The sequence below is a fragment of the Lepidochelys kempii genome, chromosome 9, assembly GCF_965140285.1.
Source record: "Lepidochelys kempii isolate rLepKem1 chromosome 9, rLepKem1.hap1, whole genome shotgun sequence".
In the NCBI taxonomy this organism is placed as follows: domain Eukaryota; kingdom Metazoa; phylum Chordata; order Testudines; family Cheloniidae; genus Lepidochelys; species Lepidochelys kempii.
The window spans coordinates 80,812,017-80,832,898 of NC_136388.1; the positions used below are offsets into that span (position 1 = coordinate 80,812,017).

The window sequence follows — 20,882 nt, forward strand, 5'->3', positions numbered from 1 at the left end:
ATGATGAATTTCATTAGGCTCTGCCAACATGAATACATCTACCGTATCTAATTATTCTTTAACCTGTTCTTTCCCTATTCTGGCTTGTGTTCCTTCCCCCTTGTTGTTAATATTAATTGTTGTAAGTGTCTAGTCACAATCAAACTCTTTTGGGGAGACTGAAGCAAAATAGGCATTAAATACCTCAGTCTTCTTGATGTAATCCATTATTAGCTTTCCTTCCCCACCAACTAGTGGGCCTACACTTGCCTTCATCATTCTCTTGCTCCTAATGTATTTATAGATCCTCTTCTTATTGCCTTTTAGGTCCCCTGAATGGATGAAAGCAGTATCTTTCAAGGGGAGCACATGTGTATGTCTCCTTTGCCCAGGCTACAACTACTCAGAGAACAAAATGGCTATTGTCTGCCATACAGAGATACATTTTGAAATGAGGAGATGTATAGACTCCAGAAGACAAACTTGAGATTCCATAGATACATACATTACAGTTTGTGGGTGTGTAGTGGGGAAAGGGTGGGGGGAGGGAGAAGGCTGAAGGTGAATGGTTAAACTATTATTATTTATGTTGTGGTAGCACCTAGGAGCCACAGCAATGGATCACAACTCTATTGTGCTAGATGCTGTGCAAACAAAGAACAAAAAGACAGTCCTTGCCCCTAAAGAGTGGAATATTTAAATTATGTGCACAACTAATCGAAAGTCAATGGGTGTTGGGGGCCTAACTCATTTGAAAATGTTTGTACCAAAAGTAATAAAAATGATGGATGAGGTCCATGAAGAAAGGAGCATGTAAAGGCAATGTATGCTGGAGACCACTAGGGGAAGTGTAAGGAAGGAGTCAAGAGGCGGGGAGAGGACAATAACAAGATGATAAAGCTGTTACACTGGGTGAGTTTGTGTGAATAAAAAATCCAGTTGAAGGCTCCTGCATGCTTGTTAACTCGGTGAAAATGCAACACGTGAAAAGACTCTGGGACCAGGATGGGGTTAAGATTTTTGGCATTCTGGATAGGGGGAAAAAGCACAACTTTATTTTATGGGGTTTAGAAATGGCCTCAGATTGAGACCCTAGATCTGAAGCTTCTTCAACACTGAGGAAGTTTGGTTCCTCACCTAACTTGGGCCCCTCTCTGTACCCTATATGAATATAAAGGCAAAGAGATTTCCTTAGCTAGGAATAGCAGCTTTTGCATTGCGATTGGTCAGTCCTTCCTATAGACACTATGCCGATAACCAGGGAGTAGTAAGGCTGATTTAATTGCAGAAGCACAGACACTTCTCTGGTGCCTGAGCCTTGCCAGAAAGCTTGTTTGGGTTTCCAAGTGCAGTTAACTCCCCTCTGTTTCATTCTTTTATTTCCTTTATTTTTTCTGACTTCAGGGATATCAAAGGAGCTGTGTTTAGACAGCACCAGAAAGGTACAGCACAATTTTAAGAGGCATATCTGCCTGGGAAAGAGTCGAGGAATAAAGAAAAAATGTGGTAAGGGGAAAGTGTGGGAAGAAAAATCAACCCCAAGTTGTTAAACCACCTGTAGAATAAGGACATGGAAGGAGGGACTCTGCACAGTATGAGAGCATGGCCTAGACTAAGCTAGAAAAATGGGTTGTTTTTTAGACTGTGTTAACAAACACATTTTAACTAACACAATTTTAAATGGCTCTTTGCACCTAGTGTAAACAGGACAGGTTGTGTTAGCTGGTCACGGTCAGCCCTAGCTCCACCCTCAGCCCCAAGGCAGCTGCAAGATTTGGGAAGATTTCAGAGCATGATGATGGTGGTTATGGAAGCTCTAGGAAATTCACTTGCAGTATTTTGAAACCATTAAACTTCACCTAAACTCGCCTCAGGGCCACTGGGAACTGCCAATTTTCCAAGGATTTGAAGCAACACAATATATTGGCCCCAGGTTCAATTGAAAGTGGATCTGAGTTCACCCAAAATGGAGCTCAAGGTCACACAGTAGGTTTGCTAATCTTTTGACAAATCTAAGATGAGATTCAGGAGGAAGCTCATCTGGTCTTGCAGTTGATTTGCCCTGTGAGACCCATAATCCTCTGTCTGTGAGAAGAATTGCTGGGATTGATAATGGGGGGACTGGTCATTACTTTTGTAATTTAGTTATTTCCTGTTCTAAGGCTAGGGAAACGCTATATTAAGTTGGATACCACTGTGAATTAGCTGTTGATAAATGGACATGATCCTGTCTGCTCTGAAGTCCATGGAAAAACTCACATTACCTTTAGTGGAAGCAGACCAGGACTCTTATTTATTACCAATCATTTCATTATTAATAAACTGTTTTATAGTCCCAATTGTATGAAAAGATTTTAGCAGCTCTCTAAATACAATCAAAGGGTTCTGTAACATTTCTGGAATACAACAGATAAGGTTTTCAAGTTGTTTCTTGTTAGTTGCAACTGCAGGACCTTAGCCTGTGAAATGTTGGGACCCTTCAATTCCCAGTGAAGAATTGGGTTAACTTTATCTGATGAAACTGAGAACTTGTGATCACTGGTGGGGAAGGTAATTACACACTGAACTCTTACTTCATGTAATTAATAACATGGCCTGTGTTATACAGGAGGTCAGAGTAGGAGATCATAATGTTCACCCTTTTGGTCACAATTTATAGAGCCAGATTCTCAGCTCATGTAAATTGTTGTAACTCCATTGAAGTCAATAAAGATATGTTGATTTACCCCAGCTGAGAATCTTGCCCTACAATCAATGTATGAATTGCACACAACCACAGTTTTGTTAGTCCCAAACCACTGATATTAGTCATTGCCAATGACAGAAGCACTAGGAACTTTGTTATGTGAAACTGGCCTAACATGAAACTAATATGTAGGTGGTTGATGGACTGTAAGAACTGATATTCTAAACATAAGTCCTGCTGACAATTGGCAGCTTCTTGTACTCCTTTCTGTTCAGTACCTGATGAAGGTGTGCACACCCAAAGTGTTGCCAGTTCATGAGTTTTTTTGTGAGTCTCATGATATTTGGTGGTTTTCTTAAAGCCCTAGCTCTTAGAATTGTTTGGTTACATGAGAATTACAGCTTTCATTAAAAAAAAAACGCAAACCAAACAGTTTTAACACTGACGTTTGCAGAGATCAGCCAGAAAACATAAGCCTAAAGATTTAAAAACCAGAAGGCAAACATAAAAACCCTCAACATGTATTTATTTTTATTATTATTATTATTGTCCTGTTATATATCTATATCTATCTATAGATATAGACAGATATATAGATTAGAGATGGCTCAAAATTCAGATTTAGTAAAAACCAATGTTTACATGCCCAATTAGAAATTATTCTGTTTCCAAGGTAAATTTCAAAAACAAAATTCATTTGTTTATAAATTATAAGAAATGTTCCCCTGTAATGTTTGTAGTCCTGCCTTTGGAGTTTGTGCTGGTGCATGAGGACCTAAAAGTGAAATTGACTAAAAACTGATTATAATCTAAAGTCAAATCAAGTGATGTATTCTCATTTGTGAGAAACACAAAGTGTAAAAGGCCTACCTAATGAAAAGTAAGTTAGATTTTAAAAGTTCTTTCAGGTTTAATAATCCAAGATATTATTCATAACACAGATAAGGAAAATTGCTTTTTAGGAATATATAGTTTTTTCACCAGACTGTGTCTCTTTTAAATGACTGTGCAGCATGTATCTGAGATTACAGAGCTAAAGATGTCTCTGGAGAAAGATGTCATCTTGCAAGAGGAGAGCAAATTCCTCTCTTCCCTTCCTAGTGAGCATGCTGTCACAGATCATCTCCCTTTCTATTGGGTCTATGCAGTGACTTAAAGCAGTTCTTTGTAAAGAGTTAAAATCCTGTTGTTGTCAGGGTCTTAATCTAATTTCTCCAAGAAAACAAAATACTACCTTTAAAGACAAAAAGTGGAAAATATGTTTTCTGCCTAATTTTATTTAGAAGTGAGATATTAGGCCAAATCCCACTTACATTATTCAACCAAGTAAACCGATTAGTTTTAAAGGAGACCATGTGGCCTAGTGAATAGAGCAGAGGACTGAGTCTCTGGGTTCTGTTCCCACCTCTATCTGGGTGACTTTGGGAAAGTCACTTCAGCTGTCTGTGACTCAGTTTCCCTGACTGTAAAATGGGAATAATGATACCTCCTTTCTTAAAGTGATTTGAGATCTACTGATGAAAAGAGAGAGGAATTATCATTAAACAACAGTACACCTAATTCATACTAGTGTAACTGAGAGTAATCAGGCCCAATATATTTACTCTGCAGCGCTGATTTTACTGGTGGCGTCATTGGGACAGTCTGAAGACTGGTGTAAAAAAAGATTGCACCAAATCCAAAGTGGTGGTTTGTTTTTACTGAAACGAAACTGTGAAATCTTGACAGTTTTAGAATGCTCAACAATGTGGTGGGGATGGGGAACCCGGTTACCCCAGCAGATTATTAAGAAAAGAAACAAGATGACTAGATTTTCTAAGACCCTGCTTCTGCTTGCATTGAATTCAATGAAAATTTTGCCATTAGCTTTAGCTGGAGCAGCATCTGGTCCCTGAGCCCCCTTGTCCTGCAAACCGTGGCTCATGTTAATAACCTCATTGATTTTACCCTTATTCAATTTTAGAGCACTTTTTGGTGAGGGAAGTATTGGGCCCTAAACCCTTGCATGTTTGTGCAAATGCCGGGTGAGGTCATACAATGTTATTTTGCTGAGGGTGCAACTTTCTGCAAGGCATTAAGCCCCAGAAGCCACCTCTGTGCCTTTCCAAACATCAGCAACAGAAACCAGCCAGCCGTGCGTATTGTTGTTGTAATAGCATGTGGGGAGGAATCCATCTTTCACCTCGGTACACTCAGCTGTTCACTGCCCCAGCTGGGTCTGAGGCAGGGCTGGGGTGGAAATACCAGCCTGCCAGGGTGAGTGAAGCACAGAAGCAACCTGAGACTGCTTAGGCAAAGGGGAGGAGGAGCCCCGCCCCAGGAAGAAGTGATCTGAGGGCGTGGTGTAGCTCCTGTGATCTGCAGCTGGCACCACCTGGCTGGAAGCACCAAAGCTAATGGGAAACCTCTGGTCCCTAGCCAATTCTTTCTGAGTTAGTGCTTCCAGAATGGATCTGCGTGATGAAAGACAAGATGATCCCTGCCAAAATAATGGAAACATTTTAAGCGGGTGATGTCTGTAAAGTACTTTGAAGATGTTACATGCTAAGTGCATGGCCCTGATTAAAGAAGGTACTTAGGGATGCACATAAGTCCCACTGACTTCAGTGTCTGAATTGGGGGAACCATAGATAGTAACTGCTAGGCCAATTTTGAGATGAAGCCGCAGGACTGAAAGCCAAAGGCCAGAGCTACAGAGGAGAGGAGGCCAGGAGTAGAAGAGTTTGTTGTAAGGTAATGCAAGGCAGGAGTGAAGTTCATTGAAGACCTCCATGAAAGAAAGGCTCAGGACTGGTGTGACAAGGTGTGCCACAGTTCAGGAGTGTGATTCCTTGGCAGAGCTATGTTGATGGTGGGATGTGTGGAAAGAGAAACTTGGTTGCGTCAGATCCCGACTGAGGTGCATTTGAAGCCTCAGAACTGGAACAGGAGGTTTTCTGCGAGTTAGGGTTGAAGTGTATGTCAGGAAGTTGGTACAGTACCTGCCACACCATGTCCCCATTGCAATCAGTCATTCCCATTCATTCATTCAAGAATGGATTTTCCCCCATAATGAATATAGATAAATGAGCTGTCATCTATTCCTGAAACCAAATGTAATGATTCCTATCTGATATCACACACCTTTCACCCTTCTGAAATTTTGACTGCACACACAGTTTCAAACACTGATCTCCTTTTCTGGACCTGTCTCCTGCTCGCCCAGATTTTGATATGTTTCTGGGGTTAGAAAGTTAAATAGCGAAGTTCCCTGAGCTCTGTTATGGTCTGTCATGCTGATGAATGGTACTGTCCTCAGTGTAATCAAGCCATGTTTGAATGGCACTTAGCACTGTAAATATAGAAGAAAGACTGGAAATTTATAAATGGATAAGCACTTGTAGCATTTATGGCTAATTTTTGGTCCAGAATAATCCTTCATATGCTGGGGATGGTGACGATATAAAACGCAGGGCGGGGCCCTAGCCCTCCATGTGCAGCAAATAGCCAAATAAAACACTTGAAATTCAGTGCATCCGAGAAAAAATAAAAAGCAGGATGGAAAATCCAAAAGACTTTATCACTATATAGAGTAATTGAGGAGATACTCAGAATTTCATCAAATCGTAGAATCTCAGATTATCATGATGATCACGAATCATGATTATTTTATTAATTACACCAATACATCTTATTTCTATGGCATCCACCTGCCTCTTCCTGTAAAACACATCAATATAATTTAAAACAACAATTAAATGAAACAAAAAAGCAGCAATGACAATCACTAACTCTTGCCTAAATAATGCGTTGTTCCCCCCATTATTATTATTATTATTATTTGGACTTATCAAACCTTGGAGATGTTTTTTGAAACAGAAATAGTTATTTCTGCTCTCTCCCATCAGATCACTTATTTATCAGGACAAACACGCTCCAACAGGAGTGTAGATAAAAGCAGTGTGTGAAACTGCTCTTCTTTTCAGAGACTTTCCTTACGGTGAGCAAAATATTTATATAGGCAAAAACAAAATAATGTGTAGTCTGACAAGGGAGATCGGAGAGGTAGGATGGACAGTAAAAATTGAGTTGAATTGAGCCTTGTGATGAGGGCTGGGTCTGAAATGATATTCCAGTACTGCAATTTTTTTTGAGATTTCAAAACATTTTCCTGGCCTGAATGAGGAAAAAATTGAAATCTTGAATTTTTTTGTGAATAATAATAGTAATTTAAAAAGAAATCTGCTCAGGTCAAACACTATGTTTTGTTTGTTTCAATTTTGGAATTTGTCTTTCTTTTAAATCATTTTTAGTCTAAATTTATTAACATTTCAAAATGAAAAGTCATTTTGAATCAAAACCCTGAAACTTTTCCTTGTGGAAAAGTTGAACCAGGACATTTTGACAATTTTGGAACTTTTCAAGCTAGGAGAATCCTTGAAACCAAAACTGTTTGATGAATCAGCGAAAAATCAGAGCGACGCCATTGATTTCATTGCATGGGCAAGTTAAGTGTGAGGTATTGTGATGTTGGTGTGAGTGGATGCCACGCCACAGAAGTCAGTGGAAGTGTGCCTGGGTACACCAGGTCTGCATTCAGCTATTGTACATTGTGGAGTAGAATAGAACGGTTTAAATGTATTGTGCTGGGTATGAATTTGGCATCATTCACTGGACTTTTAGCTGTAATCCTTGTACTTCTGTACTGTCAGAGGAACATTGCCTAGTGTCCAAAGCAATCGGCTGGGAGTCAGGAGATTTACTTTGTATTGCTGGCTTGGCTGCTGACTTACTGTGGATGAATCATTTAATCTTCCCTTGACTCAGTTTCTCCTTTTCACAAATGGGGCATAAAGGCACTGACTCAGCTTTGTAAAGTACTTTGACGTGGTTGGATGAACGATGCTCTGGAGATGCAAAGCAGAGGATGGGTATAACAGGGCTCATTGCAATGAAATGGTTGCTAGACCTTGTATTGTTCTTTTCCAAATAGAAAAACCTTTTAAAGAGAGAGCATGGATGAAGAAGTCTCAGCATTTCTTTTGATTTTTTTGATCACCAGGAAATATTTTGCAGCTTTCCGAAGTCGCCAAGAAGAGTCTGACCTTGAACAGGGCAGTCAATTTCCTTCAAACTTTGCCTTGCATATTGGGATCAAAACAAGATTTAAAGAGAAACCCATGATGTTGTTGTTGAGAGGCTCCCCCTTTCAGTGGCAGGAAGTTTCTTTCTTGACAGCAAGTTGCAGTTTTCTCTGAGGAGTTTAGTAATTAGCTAGATGACATGCCCCGTGTTACATGTAGAAGCTTGGCTACAAAAGCCAGCGTGGAGGGGAAGCAGCCCAGAGTCCTGGCTTGGCAGCTGCTGAGACACACACATACACACAACAGGCAAGACATAGCTGGATCTTGACCTCTGAACATGCAGAAGGATCACTGCTGAAGTGTTTGGTGGTTTTTTTTTTTTTTAATTGTTGGGTGCGCTCTAGACTGCCCTGGTTTGTCTTTAGCAAGAGCCGCCTGAACTTCAGACCCCTCCCCTCTCCCTTTGCTGTCCCTTCTGCATCTTCCAACAGATTGCAGCCTGCAAAAGGATCTGCTTCAGTGTGTGTGTGTGAGCCTGCAAAAGGATCTGCTTCTCTCTCTGTGTGTGTGTGAGAGAGAGAGAGCCTGCAAAAGGATCTGCGTGTGTGTGTGTGTGTGAGAGAGAGAGAGAGAGAGAGTCTGCAAAAGGATCTGCGTGTGTGTGTGTGTGTGTGTGAGAGAGAGAGAGAGAGCCTGCAAAAGGATCTGCGTGTGTGTGTGTGTGTGAGAGAGAGAGAGAGTCTGCAAAAGGATCTGCGTGTGTGTGTGTGTGTGTGTGAGAGAGAGAGAGTCTGCAAAAGGATCTGCGTGTGTGTGTGTGTGTTACCTGGAAAAGTGTGAGCCATCTTTTGGGAAACGCCAACTACTGAGTGGATCTATGAGGCTGCTTCCTTGTTTTCTAGTTTAAAGAAACTTTCCCTACGTTTCCCTACGCGGAGTCCAACTCCCGACAGTGACCTTTGCGGGAGCCTGGCTGGGATCAGAGGGCAGGAAGGCTCGGGAGAAGAGGAAACCTGGAGCACCCGCAAGGAGGCTGAGAGGCGGCTCTTGGGAGGAACTCGTGCGGCTCTTGTTGTGGGATGAGAAGCAGCCAGGCGCCGGCCGCGGTCCCTGTGTGTTTGACAACCTGCTCGCCGAGGCAGTGTGCGGGAGAGCTCTGCCAGCGACAAGGTAATGCTTCCCTTCCCCTTTCTCATTGCCCGGCCACGGCCGAGCCCTGAACGTGACAGACTCACACAACTTCTCCGTGGTCGGGTCTCTTCGCAAACGAATGAGCGCAGCCCGTGGGATCTCCCCGGACACTTTGATTTCCGACGCTTGGATAATGCAAAGCGGGGAGGGAACCAGGCAGTGGCTCCCTCTCGACTTTCCTTTCCCCCTTCCCTAGCTGCAGTGGGCTCCGGATCAGACCCTCAAACCTGCACATCCCAACCCTCAGCGGGCCCGATCCAGCCCCGGGGCACCTCCAGCCAGGTCTGGGTCCCCCAGGACCGTCCTGGTCGCGACAGGAACAAGGATCTGCCCAGCGGCGCCGGTGCGGGGCTGGGCTGGGGGGCTGAGTCTGAAGCGTGTGAAGTGCGGTGGCTTCCCCCCCCTGAACTCCAAGCAGACAGGGGCAGGGTGAGGGTGTTAGCGGGTTATGAACTAACTTAGCCTTTTGCTTTAAGCATGACGGATTCTCTCTCCTTCTTTTCGTCTTTAAGTGATTCGTGGGTCAATAGAAATCTATTTTCAGGGGTATGGTGTATAGACTTTGCACACGTGGGAAGATCTGAAAGTGCTGGTACGCCGTTGAAAGAAAGAGTTTAAACCCATCAACAGGACAGCCACATACACATGAATGGGCCCTGTGCCGCAGTCCTTACTCACCCCAGCAGACTTTACTCACCTGAGTAATCCCATAAGACATTACTTGGGTTTGTGAGGGTTGTGGAATCAGACTCCTTCACTGTGGCTATACACAGATATTGATCTAACCCTCATCAAACATTCTGTAATGTTAAAGGAACCAACCTTGCAAATGAATTGGTTTCCTCTGCACTCCGACAGATTGTAAATAATACAGTATGCCACTCTCTTGAGCAACTACCTGCAAGAGAAAGAGATCTTTTTAGAAGTGTACACTTTCTAGGCATTACAGTCCAATGTCATTTGAATTCCAATGGTCAGAGGACCCAAACTGAGCAAAGTCCATATATGATTTGCAACAAACCATACAGCATAAAGTAATATAAAGAAATCATTGCACATTAATTATGGAAGAGAGTAATGCGTTTTTTAAAATAAGATACTTCCTAGACTGGGCCAGATTCTGACCTCATTCTGAGTTTACATTGGGATAACTCTACTGACTTAAGTGAGGTGACTCCTAATTTAAACTGGTGTAAATAGCCTTTGAATCAGGCCTTGTATTTTACTTACGGAGAGTCTGATCCAGAGCCCATTGAAGTCAAGGGGAATATTTCCATTGGCTTTCATGGGCTTTGGACCTTTTCTTGAGGTCTCAAGCCTGCAGCCCTTTCTCATGTGAGTAGTTCCAATAAAACCAACAGGAAAACTTGCACAAGTCAGATTTACTCATGTGAGTAATGTTTACAAGATCAGACTTGTAGGTTCCTGTTAGACTGTATGTTCAGATGTCTGCCTTTGCTTATGCTGTAGGTTATATGTTAACATTTATTAGGAATAATATTTCAAAATATAATAAGAATTAATATAATGCAATAACTGGGGGGAACAGTTTTTTTTTTAAGATGATGCTTCACATTCTCTCTCTGGTAATGACAGACTGATTCCCCCCCCCCCCCATTTAGTTACTGCTGTTTGCAAGAAAATCAGAAAGCTTCTATTTTTAAACAAGGTTGGTGGACTATAGGAATATTAATGCTGCACAGGTCTGAAAGGCTGTGCTGATTACAGGCTATTAAAACCTGAACGCTTGATATGGTGAAGTAGGTCTAAACTTGCTGTAACTGTTTAAATCAAGTATTCATGGAATGTCAGTCACTCCCTCCATGATATCTTGAGCGATTGGCTCTGGGGAAATGCAGAGAAGAAAAAAAGGGCCAATTTTATCTCAATGAAAATATCCTAACCAGTGTCTGACTACGGAGTAGTCTGACTGGAGGCGCTCTGAGGGCCTGATTCTGCAGTCCCTGCTCACACCAGGAATCTGGTTGAAAACCGTGGGAATGCTTGTAAGAGCAGGATTTGGCCCATAATCAGACAAGTGACTGGATTTAGGCCAGAGTGGAGTCTTTCTGCTGTCTCCTTATTGCAGTAGGATGTGCTAAAAATCTACATGTTGTTCAACCCAATATGTGAATTCAGGCTCAATGTCAGGAAAATTTACCTTTGAGTGAGATCTGTGCATCTTTGAAATAGATAGATATCTTTTTAGTTAAAGCCAGGGAGAATATACTGTGAGGAGCAATTCTGGTGGAACAATTAATTATCTGAGCAGAGAAGTCTCTTGACCACACTTCTCTGGTTCTATCATGGCCTAAGATAAGGGGCCAAATTCTTGTGCTTTCATTGACACCGATGGAATGTCATGGGTGTAACCAAGGGCAGAATCCGGCCCCCTGGCTTCTGTGTTTGTAGAGATTGTTGCTTTCTGAGGACTAGCTTTGTTACTTATTGCTAGCTGGGCTGAGGATGGCAGCTCTGTTGATTAGTGAGTCTGCATGCAGTCCATCCCCTGGTGGGTGAATAGATTTTAAGAAATGTTGTCCTAGCTCATTTCTTTTGGTTATTTTGCTCATGTGCCAGCCATGGTTTATTGGAAGAAAGACCTTGGTTGAAGTCCTCTACAGCAAGAGCGCCAGTCCACTCTAATTGTAGCATGCACGTTGTTTGAATGAAGGAGTTGTTGATGGTTCTCATTCAGGCCAGTGTAACAGTGGACTTCTCCCTTCTAAAATCTAGGGAGCAGATGGGAAAAGCTGCCCGATATGTAAAGAAGAAGAGGCAGGTGCAGCTGTCCAAAATAAATAAATAAATAAAGTGTGTGCACGCGTGCACACGCAAACAAAGCAGATAAAAAGATGGCATTGTCTCAAGCATGAAAATTGCACAATGAAGTGCTGGAAAATTGAAAACACTGGGTGGAATTCCAGCCCCATTGAAGTCAGTAGGCGTCTTGCCATTGACTTCAGTGGGGCCCGGATTTCACACAATGGTTGTGCAAACTGAAGCTGAACTTGTTCAGCTGATCACTGTGGGGTTTAACTGGCCTTGGCACCGTTGCATAGGCCAGGGGTCGGCAACCTTTCAGAAGTGGTGTGCCGAGTCTTCATTTATTCACTTTAATTTAAGGTTTTGCATGCCAGTATTACATTTTAATGTTTTTAGAAGGTCTTTCTCTTTAAGTCTATATTATATAACTAAACTATTGTTGTATGTAAAGTAAACAAGGTCTTTAAAATGTTTAAGAAGCTTCATTTAAAATTAAATTAAAATGCAGATCTTATCTGTTTAGTGCAGTGGTTCTTAACCTGGGGTGCACGCACCCCCTGGGGGTGCAAGATGCCCTTTCTGGGGGTACAAGACATGCAAGATTTTTTTAGAAGGTAAATTATTGAAAACGCAAATTAAGCAGAGGCACATAAGTACAACTACTTTGTTTCATGAAACCTATATATTTATTAACATTACACATTTTTAACGATTAGTGTAATATACAAAGTTTTAAAGTTTTTAAGTTTTCAAGTTTTTAAGCTAATTGTAGTGTAATTTGTGATAAGGGCTGCAGAGCGCTGGGCCCAGGCCAGGAGCAGAGCCTGGGCTGGCTGCTGGTACCTCAAGCCGGCAGGTGGGCTGAGTAGGGCCGAGGCCCGGACCCCGCTGACAGGGGGCTGGGCAGCTGGAACCCCAGACCAGCAGCTGGGTGAGCAGGGCTGATGGCTGCTATCTCAGGCTGGCAGCAGGCTGAGCGGGGCGGATGGCCAGGACTGCGGCTGGCAAGGGGCCGGCAGCCGGAACCCCAGACGTTCAGCTGGCTGAACGGGGCCAGTGGACAGAACCCCAGACCAACAGTGGCTCACCCGTTGCCTGTCTGGGGTTCCGCTGGCTCCTGCCAGCCGGGGTCCTGGCCGCTGGTCCTGCTCAGCCCGCTGCTGGCCGGGGGTTCAGTTCACTTAGGCCGGCAGCAGGTTGAGCGGGGCCGGCGGCCGAGACCCTGGCTGGCAAGGGGCTGGTGGCCGGAACTCAAGACTGTCAGCGGGCTGAGCGGGGCCAGCGGACAGAACCCCAGACTGGCGGCGGGCTGAGCGGCTCAACTCATCGCCAGTCTGGAGTTCCGTCCGCCGGCTTCTGCCAGCCGGGGTCCCGGCCGCCAGCCCCGCTCAGCCTGCTGCCGGCCTGAGGTTCCGTTCACCCTGGCAGGCAGCGGGCTGAGCAGGGCTGGCGGCCGGTCCCGGCTTGCAGCAGCGTGCCACTAAAAATCAACTTGCTTACCGCCTTTGGCACGTGTGCCACAGGTTGCCGACCCCTGGCATAGGCCATGTTATCCACCAAGATGGACTGGGGAATATATAGCTAAATGAGTGGGAGACTTCGCTATTTCTCCAGGGCAGGACCATTCTTTCAGGTTTGCATGTCTCCTCTTCATAAGTTTCTTCAGCCTATATATTGTTTATCTTGTATGTTAGAGGGCTGGTCAAAATGTTTTGAACAAACAGTTTTTTGGTGGAAAAATGACTCTTCATTCAAAATTGAAAATTTTCACCAAAAATTGTCCACTTTTAAAATCTTTAAAAACTTTTTTCATGTTTTGTTTATCATTTTCCATGTCTTGACTTCCCCCCTGCTTTCCTGTTTCCCTTTTATTTGTTCCTTTTTTCCTCTTTCCACAGTTATTTTCAAAAGTGATTACAAAAGAAAGAAAGAAACAAACAAAAAATAGAAAGAGGAGTAAAAGAAGAGAAGGAAAAATGAAAATCAATAAATGAACAAATTGGGGGGGGGGAAAGAACTTCATGGGGAAAAAAATCCAAAAATAACAAAAAATGAGTGCACTTTGAACCCTGTGAAACAAACACACACTGGATTTTTTTGCATAATTATTTTCAGTCAGAGTGTCTGAGCACTTAGTGTCCTCAAACTCCTGTGGATTTCAATGGGACTGGGGAGCTCAGCACCTCCTAAAATTGGATCCATAGTTATTTTTGACCAGTCCCACTCTCTCCTAGAGCCCAAGTTCTCCTATTTAACTGTTTAATAATTACTTATTCCAAGAGACTTCTTTAAAGCTCCAGTGCCATTGAGAAACTGGTAGCATGTATTCTTTGCTTTTTCCTAATGGAAAGTGTGCATGTGGGGTGGGTAATTGCATTTTAATTTTGTTTACCTTGGCATAGGGTGGATGTAGAATATGACCTTGACATGGAACTCAGTTAATACTGCTCCTGGTCAGCCAGCTGCATGTTTGTTATTGCCCCCTGGGAACTAAACGTGCTGCTTCCACAGTGACCTCCCCCACTCACCAGATCCCTGCCAACTCAAGCTGCGAGTGACCCAGTCTGGGATTTGAACTCATGTCTCCAACATGGTGACACACTGCCAGCTGTGTTTCAGTTTTTAAATGTTGTAGACTTTTAGTTTTGCTCTTTAGGGTTTGTCTTATTTGTTAGGACTTTTGAGGTCAAAGATGGGTCCAGCAGATGTATGGGTCTGTGGGCGTAGTAGGGGTGTAAACATTTTTGACCCCTCCTTTTAAAATCATGGCCCTTGAATTCTTATTGCTGAATTACACTCTGAAGAACAGAGGTTTATTTTTTTGCTTGTTGCTGACATTTTGGACATAATTTTGTTAGCGAAGGCCTTTAATTCTCTTTTAATTGACAGACTCACTGCAGATTTGCTCTTTTACATTTTATGACCCACAAACTCCAGTTATTAATACCATAAGGAGACATTTTACAAACATGGCAAAGCATGACAGTGGCACGTGAAACAACTTGGTTGGTCTCAGCTTGATAATTAATGGGCATTGAACCATGTCTGAAACCCACCATGCTTCTCTGCAACCAATGTCTGTAATATTTTGCTTGGGCAAGCTGCATAACAAAATTACTTTTCACTTGTGGGGTGGGGAACCAACCCGCTCAGAGCTCAAATCATTGTCCAGGGAAGGGTGGTCTCTGGAGCTTTCTGATCGGAAGGCGCTGCCCAGTGGATCCAACAGACTCCAGCTACCATCCTTGTCACTCTCTATTGTTCCCCCTCTGTCCATTAAAATAAAAGAGGAGCTGAGTGGCATTATTTATTTTTTATGATGCCATTTAAAGCTCATTTCCTAGATGCCTGCTGGTGAACAACTGCTTTGACCTAGGTTTGGTTCTCACATCTTCACGTACGGATACAATGTTTTCGCAGATCATTTTTTGCTTCCTGTTATCCCATAAAAAGAGGAGATGGTGCAAGCTACACACACAGTCTGTACAGATCTCCTGCTAGTTCAGGCAAAAATTCCTCCCTTTGAGCTGCATCCCGAGAACCTCTGCCTTTGCGCCTCCTGATCCACGCCAGAAATGACAGGTTAATACAACACTCCAGTGGCATTCGGCAAATGGCATCAAGGTTCTTGCTCCGTTGTGGGATTTGTCCTCTGAAATCCTTCCACCAGCCCCAATTTCCTTCCTCCTCTGGAGCCTCTGGAGGTTGTGGTGAACCTCCCTCCCCCCAGTGAGGGCTGGACATGACTCCCATCATCGGTACTGCTCTGAGTGTAGGCTAGAGGGGGTCACAATGGTCCTTCAGGGATGAACACCTTGTTCTCGTAGTTCTTCCAGCTCCTTCTAGGCCAGGTGAGGTAAGGATCGAAGATTAGACTCGAACACCGATCCTTTGCATGGTATTACAATAGGGTACCACTAGACTTTGGCTTGGAATTGACCTATATAAGGCTAGTCATGTTGCCCTTACTCATCTGAGTTGTGTCATTTAACCCTCCCCCACTCACCAGATCCCTGCCAACTAAAGCAGCGAGAGACCCAGTCTGGGATTTGAACTTGCGTGGCACACCGCCAGCTGTGTTTCAGTTTTTAGATGCTGTTGACTTTTAGTTTTGCTCTGTAGGATTTCTCATTCGTTTGGCTTTTGGGGTCAAAGACGGGTCCAACAGATGTGTGGGTCTGTGGGAGTGGTAGGGGCATGTGTATTTTGGTGGGTGCATTCACATGAATATGGGTCTACTTACATGAGGAAGAGCTGCAGGATCAGGCCTTTATCAAATTGGGTAGTAATCAACCAGGGACTTGCTGAAACAGAGTGTAATTAAATAGAAGGAACACACAGACAGACACACACAGTGTAATGCTGGTATTGTATAATGTACTACCCCTTTAAGAGGAAGCCTTAGTCATTTCTTGTATGGGAAGGGGTCAGGGTCTGCTGTGAGACCATAGAGTCTGGAGCTGACTGCCATGCAGAGCAAGCTTCTGCTGGGTAGCTCCTTTTATCAAGCCTGAAGCCCACATGAACCCCAAAGAATCAGTGAGAGCTGCAAAGTCCCTCCCCGTTAAGAATGTGGTTGGACCTAGCTACCCTGTGCATGAACCTCCTGAGACTGTGAGTAGCACAGGAGTCCCCAGAGCACAGGCAATGGGAAAACCATTGTCTGTGTTTCTCAGATTTGGGGTATCAGCCAGCAAGTTCCTCCCAGCCACACACCCTCCCTGTTCAGAACCATGTTTGTCTCCTCACTCCTTTATTCCTGGTCCAAACACAGAGGCACTGTTTAGACTAGGGAACTAGGTTGTGGTTTTCTTGAACATGAGTTTGCACCTAGTATAGACACAGATTAGCACATGTATTAGCTGGTTGTGGTTGACTCAATCTAGAGTCTAGAGTCTCCCTAGCGCTGTTAGAAACAACATCACTGTCCTACACGACTGAACTTCATGCCCAGAGGTAGTAACTGGCAATTGTGTAGCCTCTCTGATCAAAGCACTGCTCAGAGATGGGTATCATTGTCCTCTGGTCACTGATAGGGAAACTGAGGCAGAAAGCGGCTAAGTAGGTGGCTCAGGTTGCACACTGAATTAGTGGCAGAGCTCTGCTTAAAACCTATTTCTCCTATTCAAACCACATAGATAACATGGCTTCTCAGTGATCAATCTCTCTGTTTTTTTAAAGTTTTTTTTTTTTCTCCTAATGTATCAGTATAAATTGGGAGCAGCCAGTCTTGATCTGGTTTGAAAACACTCAAGCTTTCTAGGCACGTGCAAGTCAGTTGCTGGATCCTTCAGTAAGTGACTGAAACTGGCCAGCTGGGCTGGATCCAGGAATTCTGAACTGAACTCAGAAAGCTTCTGCGATGGCGTGGGGTGGTGGTAAGCCAAGTTCAGGTCTTGGAGCCAATTGTCTAGCCACGTTCCTCTTGGTGTTTCTGAAAGTCTGTGGAGAGTGACTGCTCAGGAAGTGATTAACATGATAAAAGAGAAGAACCCTCTGATGCTGCCTGTAACTGAGCATCAAAGAATCTGGCCTGGGTATTTGTAGATAAATTAATGCCTCTTAACCGACAGTGGTGAGGGAACACCAACAATTGGTAGCACAACAATACTGTGTGTCACATGGTTTCTGTCCCTCTGTCGGGTGGGAAGAGGGGAGGAAATACGTCAGCTGGATTTTGGAAAAATGAAAGGCACAAACATTTACTGTAAGACGTTGTAAGCAGAGCCAGAAAGGCATTAATAGAATAGAAAGCTCCCACTGCATTGGCGGAGAGTCAGTGTTTGGATACTTCAGGAATAGGCCATCTAAGAAAAAAGATGGCTGGCTGGATAGCGAGAGAGATACGGTAATGGTCTGGCTGACCTGAGGGGTCTTTTCTTTCTCTCATTCTTTGCATTATAAGGCCACAGCTAAGAGGAAGCTTCAAAGCATTTGGCTTCTAACTCCATCGGGAACATCCTGATCAATGCCTGAATGCAGAATGGCAGGTAGAGAGGTGTGGGGTCATCCTACGTACAGGTAAGAGCACAAAACATCAGATGACTCTGAGGCGGAGTCGGAAGTGTGGACGTACATTACCTTGGATAGTCATGCTCAAGAGAGCCAGAATTATGAAAACAACCATATCCTGTAATAAAGGCCTGCTAGGGACCAGCAAGAAAAGGGAGTTTTTCTGCAAGAGGTGGGAATAGGTGTGGGATGCATGTGAGGCTTCTGACTGTCTTAATTTTCATCTCATCTGCTGAGTGGGACTCAGACACCACCACAGCAGGCAGCATATAAAACCTGAAAGAGATAGCTAGGGATGCTTCTCTGAGTAAGGATTTCGTCCATACTACAAGGGCATGGCAGGAGGCAGTGAGAAAGGTTCTCATTAATGTCCCATTTCGAGGTGGTGTTGAGGTCCAGAGTTCCACGGGCACAGTAGAGGGTGACAGCCATGGAGTCCAGAATTGCACCACAGTGTCCTCACAGCTCCAAGCCCTTTATCCCAGATTTTTTCTAACTAGAATAGTACGGTTGGATGGGAGAGCTCTTCGTAATACAGGGCTCTGAGCAGGATGTTGGCAAGATCAAAATCATAGTTTTAAAATAAAGTCCTTCCCTGTGTCACTAATGCCCCCTAAATTAATCAACTTGAAAGAACTTTAAAAATCTAATGTACTTTTCACCCTTGAAGCTATTTGTTTGCTATTTCCCCTTCCCTTGGCTTGGTCAACTCCCCCTTTCTGCTTATAGTCAGTTCCATATTCTGGTTATCATGTAGGAGTTCAATATGCTGATGTGTTTTGGGGTGTCTAGTGCTGAAGAGCTATGCTCAGATTAACACCACCACAAGCCATTCGCATCTGATTTGGCACATTACACGCAGGGCCAGATTTCCAATTGGGCACAGTAGACACTTGCTTACGGGCACTGGCATTCTAGGAGCATCTTAGCTCTCTCAAACCGTGTGCAACATGAAGGTCAGCTGTAGGCAGGGGGCTGCTGTAGATGCTGCGACTAGGGATGCGTAAGGGGTAAATCTGGCCCTGATTACATGCCTGGACCTATATTGTTGAGGGATTATTCTATGTTAAAAATGAGGGTAGTATGTTGGGCATCCTTGCTGTGCAGTAGGGGGGCTGGGTTCTGATCTCAGGTATGCTGGTGAAATCAGTGGACTCACCCCAGATCTACGCCAAATAGCTGAGATCAGGATCTGGCCCCAAGTATTCAGATTGAGATGTCCATTGGCAGAGACAGGGAAACTATAGAGGAATCAAAATTATGGGCTGCTCTAATGTAATAAAAAGCTGCTCCCCTCCCCCACCCCCCAGCCCCAACATAATGTTTTCACAAAGATTGTGTAAGGTAGTGAATATCCGTGAGAGAAACCCATATCCAGATGTTCCAAACTACTCAGTGTGGTAATTAATTATCCACACCCGTTTCCAGACTGAATAGCTTCTCTTTCTATCTGCCAGAGCAGTTTTGCTGGGCTAGGCTTCAACGCAAAGCCCCTTTGCTCTTTAAGTTCCATGGCTATAGAGCTGATGTTCCCAAGAGCCTGGGAGGAGTCGCCCTGCCCTGATGCATTGCTGCCTTTCTTGTATTAGTAATTTTCCATGGTGGCATGTTTCTTCTGCTCTGTTGTACAGGAAATTCTAGTTGTGTGGAGCCCATTATTACAACAGGTCTATTGTCTGGGGCAGGCTTTTGAGAGGAGGGTTCAGGTTTTGCTGGTACCTAAAAAATATTTTGGCATTGTAAAGGGACACTTCTCAAGTACTTTAAACTTGAGATGGGCCCATATTTGGGTGCAGTTCTGAACAACCTAGAAGCTTCAGGAGTGTTTGGATCCAGCGCTTTGGTTCAGTTCCCGTAGACAGTTTGAAGTAGATCTGTATGTGCAGAATGTTCCCAGCGAAACCCCAAACCTCCTGCGACTCACCTGGTTTTAGTTTTCAGTACAAACTTGGGTTGCTCAGTTTCCTTGGGAGAGTCCCCAAGGCTCATGAGAATTTGGAGCCAAACTGGAGTTGGTTTATGGTCTTGCATTGGAATCCTGTGGCTCTTGCAACTTTGCATGGTCCTACTCGAACCTGACACGCAGGGGAGTCAAACCAGACTGATGGTGAGAGCCAGAGTCACATGAGCACGTATGGAATTACATGAGTCATGTGGCTTGAGTAGAAGCCCATCTACTTTAGATATATCATAAAATGGGAGAGAATGTTCTTTGGACTGCCAGGGCAAAATTTGCCACTTGGATCCATGCTGCGAATCTCTAGGACGTATCTCACTCTGGTTCTACAGACCATTAGTGTAAAGCACTTGACTTCTGGGTTCCACTTTCAGCTCTGCCGCTGCCTTACTGTATTAACTTGAAGGCCCATTAACTGTCTGTGCTTCAGTTTTTCTGTCTGTAAAATGGGGCTAGTATCCACATTGCAGGGTGTTGTGGAGCTAAATTAAAGACAGCAATATGCTTTGAGATCCTCTCTTGAAAGGGTTTATATAAGTTCCCAGGATTCAGGCTGTTGGTTATGAACAGAAAGACTCTCTGGATTTGAAGTTTGCAGCACTCTGTGTCCGAAACTTTACTGTACAAATGCCAAATATCCTCCCTCCTCAAAATGATTCATGCAGTTGCTTTCGAGGCATTGCCTACCTGTGCACTGGCAAAAGCAGAAGAGTTTGATGTCTTCAGTGTGGGTCTGGTGCTGTGTGTTCCTCTCGGCAGGAACTGGGTCTTGGTCTCTGTGCTGATTTCCCAGGCTCGCTCAAGACCCTTTCTTGAGGGATTCTCATTTTTTGGCTGGTGTCCAAAACTAAGGAAAGCACCAGACAACCAGGGCAGGTGTAATGATTCTGTGTGAAAGCTACATGCATGACATTGTTCAGCTGGTGTCATGCCAGGACAGCATTAAATGTGGAATTTCCCAGGGCTTTCTCAAACCCTGCATCCAAAATCTGTGATCTTGCTGCACTTTGAAAGCCACAGGCAATTAGGCCCTTCCCAGCTTTGCACGGATGAATTGTGTGGAAAGGGGCTGTTCCCTTTTGCACCCGGTAGCGAAAGCTTCCAAGGACCTGGTCTGTGTTGGAAGTGAATTTGCTACTTAGGGCTTGTCAACACACAGAAGTAGCACTTAAATCGGTTTAGTTAAATTAGTGCAACTCCTATGCGTGTGTGCTCTCATATCAACTTA

General features: G+C 44.0%; 1 protein-coding gene across 4 annotated transcripts in view; it reads left to right on the forward strand.

Moving 5' to 3' along the window:
* Positions 1-8,430: 8,430 nt before the first annotated feature.
* ARHGEF9 (Cdc42 guanine nucleotide exchange factor 9) overlaps positions 8,431-20,882 on the forward strand; it is a 308,240-nt gene continuing 295,788 nt past the window's right edge. Inside the window, exons 1-2 of one of the 4 annotated variants that reach the window (XM_073361040.2) lie at positions 8,433-8,898; positions 17,591-17,706. The gene's annotated coding sequence lies outside the window, so the exon portion shown is untranslated. Of the gene's footprint in view, positions 8,899-17,590; positions 17,707-20,882 lie in introns of all 4 variants that reach the window. The other 3 variants (XM_073361042.2, XM_073361041.2, XM_073361039.2) reach the window with 3 other exon arrangements.